This window comes from Heterodontus francisci, unplaced genomic scaffold, assembly GCF_036365525.1.
Source record: "Heterodontus francisci isolate sHetFra1 unplaced genomic scaffold, sHetFra1.hap1 HAP1_SCAFFOLD_937, whole genome shotgun sequence".
In the NCBI taxonomy this organism is placed as follows: domain Eukaryota; kingdom Metazoa; phylum Chordata; class Chondrichthyes; order Heterodontiformes; family Heterodontidae; genus Heterodontus; species Heterodontus francisci.
The window spans coordinates 58,026-72,167 of record NW_027141972.1 but is presented as its reverse complement, the minus strand read 5'-3'; the positions used below and the strand labels follow the sequence as shown (position 1 = coordinate 72,167).

The window sequence follows — 14,142 nt, the reverse complement described above, 5'->3', positions numbered from 1 at the left end:
CTCCTCCAATGCCAGTACATCCTTTCTTAAGTCTAAATCTCAAGTGTGATATCAGATTGAGAGAATCTGAAAGATAGTATAACCTGAGATACAAACTGAGATTTCAGTTTAAAACTCCCCCAGATTGTGAAACTAAAAGATACAATAGCAATTCAATTTGTATAGACTGTGCGTTGGATCACATTCCAGCCCTCATACAGTATCAGACTGGAAGATACTGTAGCAATTCCATTAGTGCAGACTCAGCTCTACATTACAGAGCAGGGAACATATTTAAACAACCGGGAACACTTTTACACAAGATGGATCATATTTACACAACTGAGAAGATCTTTACCCAACAGGGAACCATTTTACACAATAACAGAGAACATCTTCACACAACAGCGAATATAGTTACACAACAGAGAACATATTACACAGCAGGAAATATCTTTAAAAGAACACAGGGAACATCTTTACACAACAGAGAACACAATTACATAAATCATCCGTCTTTCGCTGTCTCTTGCTGGTTTGCTCAGTACCTTTCTCTGTCTGTTCCTTTCTGGGTCCTGATAATCTCTTCCTGGTTTTCTGTGTGTCTTTCTCTGTCTGTTCCCTTCTGGGTCCTGATAATATCTTCCTGGTTTTCTGTGTGTCTTTCTCTGCCTGCCTCATTGTCAGTGCTGTTACTCAGTGTCCTTGTGACATTGTGCAGTGAGGGTGAGTCCGTCAGCACGTGTGTTGCTGAGTCCGGGATTCTTGAGAAATCCGACGACAATCCTATTTTGATAAAAACATTGGGGAAATGAACATATTTCACTAACAGGCAGCTAAAATTTAAACCAACAGTTAGCAGAGCGGCGCAGCGGAAGCGTGCTGCGCCCATAACACAGAGGTCGATGGATCGAAACCATTCTCTGCTATTTATGTTTGGTAATAATACAAACAGTTCATTTTCAAAACATCAAGTGTTTCCCAATAATTGCAAGATGCTCTCGATTGTGATCAGCTTTTTCCTTCTCGTGAACACATCAATGAGTAACAAATCACTTGTGCTCACACGAACACAAGCTGCAAACACGGACCAGCCGAGTCTCTCCCACTTTGTCAACCCCTTCCTGCAGAGCCTCCTCTCCACCACCAGATGGTGATGTTGGCCACAATAAAAGCAGGACAAATGGTCACAGTGAGGAGATGGTCAGGAACAGAAAATAAAACAATAACAGGGAAAACCTTTACACAACAACAGGGTACATCTTTACACAACAGAAAACATATTTGCAAAACAGGAAATACCGTAACACAACAGGGAGAACACAATCATACAAACGCCTTGTTTCTCCATCTCAGTTTCGTTGTCTCTCTCTCTCCTTTCCTCACTTTTGCTTCCTCACAGTCTATTAGTTTTCTGTGTGTTTTACTCTCTGTCCCGTTGTCGATGGTGTTACTCAGCGTCCTTGTAACATTACGTAGCCAGGCTGAGCCTCCCATCACCTGTGTTATAGAACATAGAACATAGAACAGTACAGCACAGTACAGTACCTTCGGCCCACGATGTTGTGCCGAACCTTTCACCTACTCTCAGATCAAAACTGCCTACGTACCCTTCATTCTACTATCATCCATGTACCTATCCAAGAGACGCTTAAATGTCCCTAATGTATCTGCTTCTACTACCACCGCTGGCAGTGCATTCCACGCACCCACCACTCTCTGTGCAAAGAACCTACCTCAGACATCTCCCCGAAACCTTCCTCTATCACCTTAAAATTATACCCCCTGGTGATAGCCCTTTCCACCCTGGGAAAAAAGTCTCTGGCTATCCACTCTATCTATGCCTCTCATCATCTTGTAACCCTCTATCAAGTCACCTCTCATCCTTCTTCGTTCCAATGGGAAAAGCCCCAGCTCCCTCAATCTTTCTTCGTAGGACATGCCCTCCAGTCCAGGCAGCATCCTGATAAATCTCCTCTGCACCCTCTCTAAAGCTTCCACATCCTTCCTATAATGAGGCGACCAGAACTGAACACAATATTCCAAGTCAGGTCTAACCAAGGCTTTATAGTGCTGCAGCAGAACCTCGCGGCTCTTAAACTCAATCCCCCTGTTAATGAAAGCCAACACACCATACGCCTTCTTAACAACCCTATCAATTTGGGTGGCAGCTTTGAGCGATCTATGGACATGGGCCCCAAGATCCCTCTGTTCCTCCACACTACCAAGAATCCTGTCTTTTAGCCTGTATTCTGCATTCAAATTCGACCTTCCGAAATGAATCACTTCACACTTTTCTACGTTGAACTCCATCTGCCACTTCTCAGCCCAGCTCTGCATCCTGTCAATGTCCCGTTGCAACCTACAACAGCCTTCCACACTATCCACAACTCCAGCAACCTTCGTGTCATCGGCAAACTTGCTAACCCAGACTTCCACTTCCTCATCCAAGTCATTTATAAAAATCACAAAGAGCAGAGGTCCCAGAACAGATCCCTGCGGAACACCACTGGTCACCGAGCTCCAGGCTGAATACTTTCCATCTACTACCACCCTCTGTCTTCTATGGGCCAGCCAATTCTGTATCCAGACAGCCAACTTTCCCTGTATCCCATGCCTCCTTACTTTCTGAATGAGCCTACCATGGGGAACCTTATCAAACGCCTTACTGAAATCCATATACACCACATCCACTGCTCTTCCTTCATCAATGTGTTTTGTCACATCTTCAAAGAATTCAGTAAGGCTTGTGAGGCATGACCTGCCCCTCACAAAGCCATGCTGACTGTCTCTAATCAAACTATGCTTTTCCAACTAATCATAAATCCTGTCTCTCAGAATCCTCTCCAATAATTTGCCCACTACCGACATAAGACTGACTGGTCTATAATTCCCAGGGTTATCCCTATTCCCTTTCTTGAACAAGGGAATAACATTTGCCCCCCTCCAATCATCTGGTACTACTCCAGTGGACAGTGAGGACGCAAAGATCATCGCCAAAGGCGCGGCAATCTCTTCCCTTGCTTCCTTTAATATCCTTGGGTATATCCCGTCTGGCCCCAGGGACTTATCTGTCCTCATGTCTTTCAAAATTTCCAGCACATCCTCCCTCTTAACATCAACCTGTTCGAGCATATCAGCCTGTTCCACGCTGTCCTCACAAACGTCCAGGTCCCTCTCACTAGTGAATACTGAAGCAAAGTATTCATTTAGGACCTCCCCTACCTCCTCCGACTCCAGGCACAAGTTCCCTCCACTATCCCTGATCGGCCCTACCCTCACTCTGGCCATCCTCTTGTTCCTCACATAAGTGTAGAACGCATTGGGATTTTCCTTAATCCTACCCGCCAAGACTTTTTCATGTCCCCTTCTAGCTCTCCTAAGTCCATTCTTCAGTTCCTTCCTGGCTACCTTGTAACCCTCTAGAGCCCTGTCTGATCCTTGCTTCCTCAACCTTAAGTAAGCTTCCTTCTTCCTCTTGACTAGCTGTTCCACATTTCTTGTCATCCAAGGTTCCTTCACCCTACCATCCCTTCCTTGCCTCATCAGGACAAACCTATCCAGCAGTCGCAGCAAGTGCTCCCTAAACAACCTCCACATTTCTGTCATGCATTTCCCTGAGAACATCTGTTCCCAATTTATGCACCCCAGTTCCTGCCTAATAGCATTGTAATTCCCCCTCCCCCAATTAAATGTTTTCCCATCCCGTCTGCTCCTGTCCCTCTCCATGACTATAGTAAAGGTCCGGGAGTTGTGATCACTATCACCGAAATGCTCTCCCACCGAGAGATCTGCCACCTGGCCTGGTTCGTTGCCAAGCACCAAATCCAACATAGCCTCCCCTCTAGTCGGCTTATCTACATATTGAGTCAGGAAACCTTCCTGGACACACCTGACAAAGACTGCTGCATCCAAACTATTTGCACGAAGGAGGTTCCAATCAATATTAGGGAAGTTGAAGTCACCCATGACAACAACCCTGTTACTTCTGCACCTTTCCAAAATCTGCCTCCCAATCTGTTCCTCCGTGTCTCTGTTGCTATTGGGGGGTCTATAGAAAACTCCCAATAAAGTGACTGCTCCTTTCCTGTTTCTGACTTCCACCCATAATGACTCAGTAGACAAACCCTCCTCGATGACCTCCCTTTCTGCAGCTGTGATACTATCCCTGATTTACAATGTCACTCCCCCACCTCTTTTACCTCCCTCCCTATTCCTTTTGAAACATCTAAACCCCGGAACATCCAACATCCATTCCTGCCCCTGTGATATCCAAGTGTCCGTAATGGTCACAACATCGTAGCTCGAAGTACTGATCCATGCTCTAAGTTCATCACCCTTATTCCTGACACTTCTTGCATTAAAATAGATACACTTCAACCCATCATTCTGGCTGAAACTTTGCCCTGTCAACTGTCTAACCTTCCTCACAGACTCTCTGCACTCATTATCTCCCTGAGCAACAGCTACCCCATCCACTTATCCATAGCTCCGGTTCCCATCCCCCTGCCAAACTAGTTTAAACCCTCCTGAAGAGCTCTAGCAAACCTCCCGCCCAGGATATTGGTGCCCCTCCAGTTCAGATGCAACCCATCCTTCTTGTCCAGGTCCCACCTTCCCCAGAAGGTATCCCAATGATCCACATAACTGAAGCCCTCCCTCCTACACCAGCTCTGTAGCCACGTGTTCAGCTGCACTCGCTCTCTGTTTCTAGCCTCACTAGCACGTGGCACCGGTATCAATCCTGAGATTACTACTCTGCTCGTCCTGCCTTTTAGCTTCCAACCTAACTCCTATATTCGCTTTTCAGGTCCTCATCCCTTTACCTAGCTATGTCATTGGTTCCGATATGTACCACGACTTCTGTCTGCTCCCCCTTAAGAATCCTGTAGACTCGATCCGAGATATCCCTAACCCTGGCATCCGGGAGGCAACATACCATCCGGGAGTCTCGTTCGCGACCACAGAATCTCCTGTCTGTTCCTCTAACCATTGAATCTCCTATCACTATCGCTCTCCTATTCTCCACCCTTCCCTTCTGAGCCGCAGAGCCAGGCTCAGTGCCAGAGACCTGGCCACTGTGGCTTTCCCCTGCTGGTCCCCCTCCCCGCCAACCACAGGGGATCCCTGCACTGTGCGCCTATTCCCTTTCCCTCCCCTGACGGTCACGCAGCTACCTTTATCCTGTGACTTCGGTGTCAGTACTTCCCTATAACTGCTCTCTATCATCCCCTCTGCCTCCCGCATGATCCGAAGTTCATCCAGCTCCAGTTCCCTAACGCGGTCTGTGAGGAGCTGGAGTTGGGTGCACTTCTCAAAGGTGAAGTCAGCAGGGACACAAGTGGTGACCCTTACCTCCCACATCCTGCAAGAGGAGCATGCAACTGCCCTAGCTTCCATCCCCTCTGCTCCAAATTGACAACAGAGAATAAAAAAATATAAAGGAAAACCTTACCTTACCAAACCCTCCACACAAGAGTCCTTTTTTTTGGTTGGAGGAGGAGGATGGGTGGGAGACACTACACGTGTAGTGTTTCGGGTTTAGCCACTGCCCGAATATATAAGTTCACTTACCCAGCAGTCCCCGTGTCCGCGTCCGCCGAATCGCCAGGTAAGTACTTTATAGTGAAACGTACCTTCCCGGCTGCCCCCTGGCTCGCACTATCACCGCTGCTGCTGATCAAAGGTGTTGCTGTAATAAAAACAGAAAATGCTGGAAATGCTCAGTAGGTCTGGCAGCATCTGTGCAGAGAGAAACAGTTAACAGTTCAGGTCTGTTTCCTTAGCTCACATTAACTTTGTTTCTTTCTCCACAGATGCTGCCAGACCTGCTGACTATTTCAAGCATTTTCTGTTTATGTTTCAGATTTCCAGCATCTGCAGTATTTTGCTTTTGTACGTGTGTTGCTATGTCTGGGACTGTTTGAGTGCAATGCTATTGCTTTATAAACAGCGTTGAAACAAACATTTATCTAGTTAACACACAGCACTAATACACAGCTGGATATAAACAGCAGCCTGCAGCAGAGGGCGCAGTGGAAGTTTATTAACACAAGTAATTCACCAACACTATATTTACTGCTATCCACAATCACACCACGCTTCATCTTAACACGTTTTACTCTCTATTTACATCAACTTCTTCCTTCCAGTAAACACTTCAATTTGGAACACAGCTTCCAAATCACCTTTATTCACAAACCCGAACACAAGCTGCAAATGCTGCAAACACACACCAGCCCAGACTTTCCCCTTTCTGTCAACCCATTCCTGCATCACTGCCTCTCCACCAACAGTTGTCGCTGGAATCATACAATCAAAGAATGGCTAAAGCACAGAAGGAGGTCATTCGGTCTGACGAGCCCATGCTGGCTCTCTGCTAAAGCAACTCACCTCATCTCACTCCCCAGTCATTTCAATTTCGGTGGTGGGAAAACTTCTCGAAAGAATAATTCGGGACAAAATTAATAGTCCCGTGGGCAAATGTGGGTTAATTCAGGAAAGACAGCATGGATTTCTTAAGGGAAAGTCATGTTTAACTGTCCTGCTGGAGTTTTTTGATGAGGTAACAGAGAGGGATGATGAGGGCAATGCTGTTGATGTGGTGTACATGGACTTTCAAAAGGTATGACAGCATCTGAAAGGTCACTGACCTGAAACGTTAACTCTGCTTCTCTCTCCACAGATGCTGCCAGACCTGCTGAGTATTTCCAGCACTTTTTGTTTACATTTCAGATTTCTAGCATCTGCAGTATTTTGCTTTTATTGACTTTCAAAAGGAGTTTGATACAGTGCAACACAACAGACTTGTGAACAAAGTTATAACTCATGGAATAAAAGGGACAGTAGTAACATGGATATGGAATTGGCTGAGTGACAGGAAACAAAGAGTAGTGATCAATGGATGTTCTTCGGGCTAGAGGAAGGTTTGCAGTGGAGTTCCCCAGGAGTCAGTGTTGGGACCCTTGCCTTTCCTGATATATATTAATGACCTAGACCTTGGTGGACAGGGCAGAATTTCAAAGTTTATGGATGATACGAAAATTGGAAGCATTGTGAACTGTAAGGATGATAGTGTAGAACTTCAAAAGGACATAGACAAGTTGGTGGAATGGGAGGACAGTTGACAGGTGAAGTTCAATGCAGAGAAATGTGAATTGATTCATTTTGGTAAGAAGAACATGGAGTGACAATATAGAATAAAGGGTACAATTCTAAAGGGGGTGCAGGAGCAGTGGGAACTGGGGTTATATGTCATTGGTTGAGAGAGTGGTTAATAAAGCATACAGTATCCTCGGCTTTAGTGATAGAGGCATAGAGTACAAGAACAAGGAGGTCATGTTGAACTTGTATAAGACACTAGCCTCAGCTGAAGTACTGAGTCCAGTTCTGGGTGCCACACTTTAGGAAAGATGTGAAGGCATTGGAGAGATTATGGAAAAGATTCATGAGAATGGTTCAAGGGATGAGGAATTTCAGTTATGAAGATAGATTGGAGAAGTTAGGACTGTTTTCCTTGGAGAAAAGAAGGCTAAGAGGAGATTTCATAGTGGTATTCAAAATGATGAGGGGTGTGGACAGAGTGGATAGGGAGAAACTGTTCCCACTTGTGAAAGGATCGAGAACGAGAGGGTACAGATTTAAAGTAAGTGGTAAAAGAAGCAAAAGCGACATGAGGAAAAACTTTTTCACACAGCGAGTGGTTAAAGTATGAACTGCCTGAGAATGTGATGGAGGCAGGTTCAATTGAAGCATTCAAAGGGGAATTAGACTGTTATCTGAAAAGGAAGAATGTGCAGGATTATGGGAGAAGACGGGGAAGTGACATCAGGTGAATTGCTCATTTGGAGAGTCAGTGCAGACACGATGGGCCAAATGGCCTCCTTCTGTGCAGTAACAATTCTGTGATTCCAATATTCAAGTCATTTATATATATGGTGGTCCTGACACTGACCCTTGTGGACATCACTGTTCACATCTTCCATTCTGAAAAACAACCAAATACCACAACTCGCTTTTCTTGATATTTCATCCATTGTTTAACCCAAGCTGATACAGACCCTCCTATTCCTGGAACCTCTGTTTTGTTACCCAGCCTTTTCTGTGGTAGTCTGTCAAACGCTTTCTTAAAATCCATATAGACAACATCCATTGCTTTCCCTTCATCAACCTTTTCTGTTACTTCATCAAAAAATCAGTTATATTAGTGAAGGATTGGCGAGGTGCTGAACCTCTCAGTTTTCGGTCTACCCAAACCAACTTCAAGGCCTGAATAATGAACCGATTGCCTCATTAGTTCTGTGAATAATACAATGATTTAATAGACAAAGTTTTGAAACATTCCTGCCCATAAATCTTGATAACAGAGAGTGTGTGGATCTCCTGACTCAGAATGTTTAATGGATACAGTCCTCAGATCCGACAAGGAACCCCTGAACATCCACAGTAAAGACAGTGTGGATGAGGAAATGTAAGAGCCGGGAGCTGAAACTCAGGGACGGCCAAGCTCTCCTGTCATTGAGCTTGTGTGTCTGCTCTGCTCGCCGCACTTCCGGCTCTACTTTGTTTCCAATGAAAAGATGAAAAGGGCCGTTCGCTTTTCCTCTCACTGACAGCGTGTTTCACTCGGGTTAATATAACCCGGGACTTTTGCTGCTGAAATGAATTCTGCAAGGTCCCAGCAAACACACCGGCTCCCTCCTTTCTCCCCTCTTTCTGTCGGATTGTTTTACCAGGAGGGGCTCAATAATAACAAACCCCCTGCAGGGAATGACCACAAATTGAGCATCTAAATGGGGTAAGTGGGCAGCTTTCTGGGTTCTAGGTTCCCCCTACCCCGCCCCTCCCTCCCTCCAGTCCAAGCCCCTCTTCACTTTCTTTGGGACTTTGATGAGGGTGAAATGGGGAAAGTTCCCATTGATGTTTGAATGCTGAATTGCTGCAGAGATCTGCGCACGCGCGACGTAGCACCGCCCCCAGTGGGACGTCACAATGAGGAGTGGAGCGCATGCACAGTCTTTCCCCAACCCAGTCTGTGAAGCCATTCACTCAATCAGGGGAAGATGCTTTAAATTAGCTGCTAATGGAGACTTCCCGGGCCCGGGGGAAGGGAACAAACAGCATCTGCTTCCAGCAGCCACTGCTTTGGGAGCGTGTCCGCAGATGTGCTCAGAGATTAGCATTGAGTGGTTGGAAGTTGAGGGGGAGTCGGGGAGTGTTTGTAACAGACACTGTGGAGCAGGAGCTGCTCCCGGAACATGGAGTGAACCGGGGACACGGGGAAGGGAGAGTTCATTCTCGGACAGTGTCTGGACAGGCTCAGGGAGACACAATGGGAAGAAATCACTATTGAAAATCACTGACAATTTCACCACCCAAAGGAGAGGGAATTTTCCTGCTTTAGTTCCAGTCTCTCACTGTTTGTTGGATTGTGAACAGTGGGGGGAAAATAGCCGCAAAATAACAATGTGGACAGTTAGGCAAAGAACATTTATTGCAGACACCAGGTGAGAAGTGTGAAAGGCACATTTTAAATAGTGGCTGCTTGTTTTCCGTTGAAATAGAAATGTGACTGTGTAAAGGTCACTGCTCTATCGGACAGTCCCAGTCATTGAGCAGTGCAGGGCTTGTGTTGTTTCTGAATGTCACAAACTTGTTGTAAAACCACTGCAAACACCTGGTAAACAGAAGCTGAATACTGCAGTACTGCAGTGGAGTCAGACACTGACACTGTTTGTGTTCCTGGTTTTCATTTTGTGATTGTTCATAATGATTATTATTGGGACGATTACATTGATCGCTTTTGTATCTTCTACCTCACCAGTTCTTTCATTCCTGCAGGAAAATACATGAAGGAACCTGAATGGGTGTGGTGATTCTTGGACACAAGGAAAAGTGCAGTGATCTCGTTCCAACACACAGTCGGTACAGGATCACTCCCAAAGCACAGAGATACTGCCAGCTCATCAGTTCCACTGGAACAAACAAAAGAAGTAGTCAGACAGACACTGATCCCAAAGTCAAGAGACACATTTTCAAACCAACAGTCAAACAACAGCAGGAGAGACAGAAGTTGTTTCCATTTCACTCCAATTCAATACAGCTGACAGGTTGATACATCAATCACAGTGCAGAAACAAACTCACTATCAGATCTAAATAAACTCTGTCACCATGGTTACATTTTAAATATAAAACTTGAAACAGAACAGACAAAATTTACATGATTGAAAGGTACAGAATGAATGCAAAGAGGCTTCAAGGGGATTTGGACAGGTTAAATGAATGGGCAAGAACTTGGCAGATGGAATATAATATAAATAAGTGTGAAGTTCTCCACTTTGGTAGAATGAACAGAAAGACTATTTCTTAAATGGTGAGAGGCTGGGAAGTGTCGATGTCCAAAGGGACCTGGGTGTCCTTGTTCATGAGACACGAAAAGCTAGTATGCAGGTGCAGCAAGCAATTAGGAAGGAAAATGGTATGTTGGCTTCATTGAAAGCGTATTTGAGTACATGAGTAAAGATGTATGAAGTCTAGATGAGACCGCACCTGGAGTATTCTGTACAATTTTGGTTTCCTTATCTAAGGAAGGATAGACTTGTCACAGAGGGAGTGCAACAGAGATTCACCGGTCTCATCCCCTGGGATGGTGGGATTGTCTTATGATGAGAGACTGCAGAAACTGGGCCTAAATTCTCTAGAGTTTTGAAGAATGAGAGGTGATCTCATTGAAACAGACAAAGTTCTTACAGGGTGTGCAGGGTAGATATGGATAGGATGTTTCCTCTGTCTAGTGAGTCTAGAACAAGGGGACACAGTCTCAGAATAAGGGCAGGCCATTTGAGACTGAGATGAGCAGGAATTTCTTTACTCAGAGGGTGAGAAATCTGTGGAATTCTTTATCCCCGAGGGCTGTGGAAGATCAATCATTGAACATATTCAAGACGGAAATCGATAGATTGCTAAATACTAACAAGATCAAGGGATATGGAGATAGCAGGGAAAAATGGCGAAGAGGTAGATGATCAGTCACGATCTGTTTGAATGTTGGAGCAGGCTCGATGGGCTGAATAGCCTAATGCCCCTATTTCTTATGATCCTTTGAATCCCAATAATGTACATCAGACGTTAGACCATGTTATGCATTACATACCAGTTCAAAAATGCCACAGAGATTAAGACTGAAAGATACATTATCAATTCCATTACTACAAAATGAAGGACTTGGAGCTTGCAGACCAGCCCATGTATCAGATTGAAAGTTATATTTTCATTCACAATCTTTTTCACAGAGCTAAATATTAAATATCAATCCACAACTTGTACAGGACTACCAAATAAAACCTACAACTGTAAAATACAGTTAATCCATATTTTAAATTAAACACAAGGCAAACAAATATTGATACATTAAGAGAGCGGGCAACAGTGAGAGCAGAGTGGAGCATAAAGAGCCCAGGAGAGGGAGCAAGAGTTCACTCGGAGAGCAGGGAACAGCGAGAGCAGGCGTCAAAAAAGGCAAAGGAATACAGAATTAATGGGAGAACACTGAATGGTGTAGAGGAAGTGAGGGACGTTGGAGTGAATGTCCACAGATCCCTGAAGTAGCAGTACAGGTCAATAAGGTGGTTCAGCAGGTCCTTTCCTTTATTAACTGAGGTATAGAATATAAGGGTGATCTGGGTGTCCATGTCAATAAGTCACTGACAGCTAACATGCAGGTGCAGCAAGCAATTAGGAAGGCTAATAGTATGTTAGCCTTTATCGCAAGAGGATTTGAGTACAGGAGTAGTGAATTCTTGCTTCAATTGTATAGAACCTTGGTTAGACTGCACTTGGAGTACTGTGTGCAGCTTTGGTCCCCTTACCTCAGGAAGGATATTATTGCCATGGAGGGAGTTCAACGAAGGTTCATCAGACTTGTTCCTGGGATGGTGGGACTGTCCTATGAAGAGAGATTGGGGAAACTGGGGCTCTATTTTCTAGAGTTTTGAAGAATGAGAGGTGATCTCATTGGAACCCACAAAATATTTAAAGGACAGTCAGGGTAGATGCAGCTAAGATGTTTGCCCTGGTTGGGGAGTCGAGAACCAGGGGACGCAATTTCAAAATAAGGGGCAAGCCACTTAGGACAGAGATGAGGAGAAATGTTGTTACTCAGAGGGTTGTGAATCTTTGGAATTCTGTAACCCAGAGGGCTGTGGAAGCTCAGTCATTGAGTATGTTTAAAGCAGAGATTGACAGATTTCTAAATACAAATGACATAAGGGAATATGAGGAAAGTGTGGGGAAAAGGGCATTGAAGTGGATGATCAGCCATGATCATATTGAATGGTGGGGCAGGCTCGATGAGCTGAATGGCCGACTCCTGCTCCTTGGTTCTATGTTCCTAACTCCACATTGTCGATGAGACACAGCCTCAGGCCGACTTGTCGGGTGTTGCAAACAGATAACACTGCTTCTGATCTTCACCAGAACAGAGTGAGATGTGAAATTGATCATCAAACAGACTGTGAGAGAATACAACAGAATAAAACACATGGAGAGACACTGTGGAACAACAAATAGATTTGATTGGAATGTTGAATTTTGATTGGAATGGATAAAACAGCAGAAACAGCAGATTAAATTGGGACAGAAAAGAGAAACTGATGGGAAGAAGGAAGAAAAGAAAGGATGGATCTGTTCACTTTTTTCAGTTTTTTCACTGGTCCATCAAAGCTGAATTAAAAAAAGATGCAAAAAACAGAGAATTTCACCAAAAATTGAGATTAAATGCTGCCGAAACCTTGAATTGAAGGATGCCCCAACAGATCACCTGTTTAACTGTCTCCTCACTGGGGGATTTCAATCAATGAGCAATATTATTCTCTACTTTTCTTTTGTTGAATGAAACCACTACTGTCACTTGGAGTTAATATCCCTGTGTTCCAACTCCTGAATAATAAAATTGTGAGTTTCGTGATATTTTCTGGACACATTTCCTGCTGAAAGAACGAAGAACTCTTTTCTAATTTACACAATACTATATACACACTCATCAAGCCTCCGAAACTAGCATCCTTGGTGCTGCTCTCTCCTCCCAAACCTCATCTCATGTGACTGTTACATCATCACTCTGATTGTGGGAGGGGTTAATCCCACTGTCTTCAGCATTAACCCTTTACATACTCATACTGCACTGTCTGTCCAAAAAAATCGGTGGAGGGAACTTGAATTATCAAAACAGCAACAGCTGCCAGTTGAAAATCAACTCAACCCATCAGAGAGAGACTGTCAGAGAACTTCCTGCATCCAGTCCTGACCCTGTCACATTAAGCAGCTGCTCAGCCAGACCCCACTCTCATCAACACTGAACATTTTTACTGAGACCCTTCAAATACTGTTTATAAAAGGCCGCAAAGATCAAAGTTCACACAGTTGTATTAAATGCAACAAAGTTTAATATCTTCTCACCGTTTCTCGGTAACCACATGAGACATAGGTTTTCTTATTTGGTTCCTTTGATTTTTCTTGTTCCTGACTGACAAATATTCCAAACCTCAGATAAACCCTCCCACTTGCGTCATGTCCCTGTCTCGGTTAAAAGCAACACATAATGACACAAACACTCTCCTTCAGTGAGATTAATATCAAGCTGTTTTCCAGGTTGAATGGAACTGTGAACAAATTTATGTCAAAGAAGTTACCTTTGATGTATCAGCACTAGAATTCTGTACAAGGAGGAACAGCCATTCCAAAATCATATCCTTCACAAAGGCTGTTTTTTTTATGTGATTGAAATTCATCATGTATTTTGAATTAAAGTTCAAAAGACACCGACGTTAGTGTTGATAATGAAACTTTTCAACCATGTTGCTACGGTGAAATAAGGCTCTGCTGGGAGTTGAACCCAGGATCTCCTGTTTACTAGACAGGTGCTTTAACCAACTAAGCTACAGAGCCAGATCACAAATGTGTGTGTAATTGAAATCAGAGGAAGGTCTTGTAGAGAGTGGGCAGGCTTTGGCGAGTCAAGAGCTGAGTTCGTCACGGCAGAGTTCCCAGCCTCTGACTCGCTCTTGTAGTTGTAGCTGTAGTTGTAATTGTAATAGGCAACCGTCCGTATCGGAAGACGATGGGCTACGCCCGGGGTGTACGTCACTTCTGTATTAAACATAGT

At 44.4% G+C, this 14,142-nt stretch overlaps 1 non-coding gene across 1 annotated transcript; it reads right to left on the bottom strand.

The window, feature by feature from the left end:
• Nucleotides 1–13,851: 13,851 nt before the first annotated feature.
• On the bottom strand, nt 13,852–13,925 carry trnat-agu (transfer RNA threonine (anticodon AGU)). The gene has a single exon. It is a non-coding gene; the product is annotated as a tRNA-Thr (tRNA).
• Between the last annotated feature and the right edge of the window lie 217 nt (nt 13,926–14,142).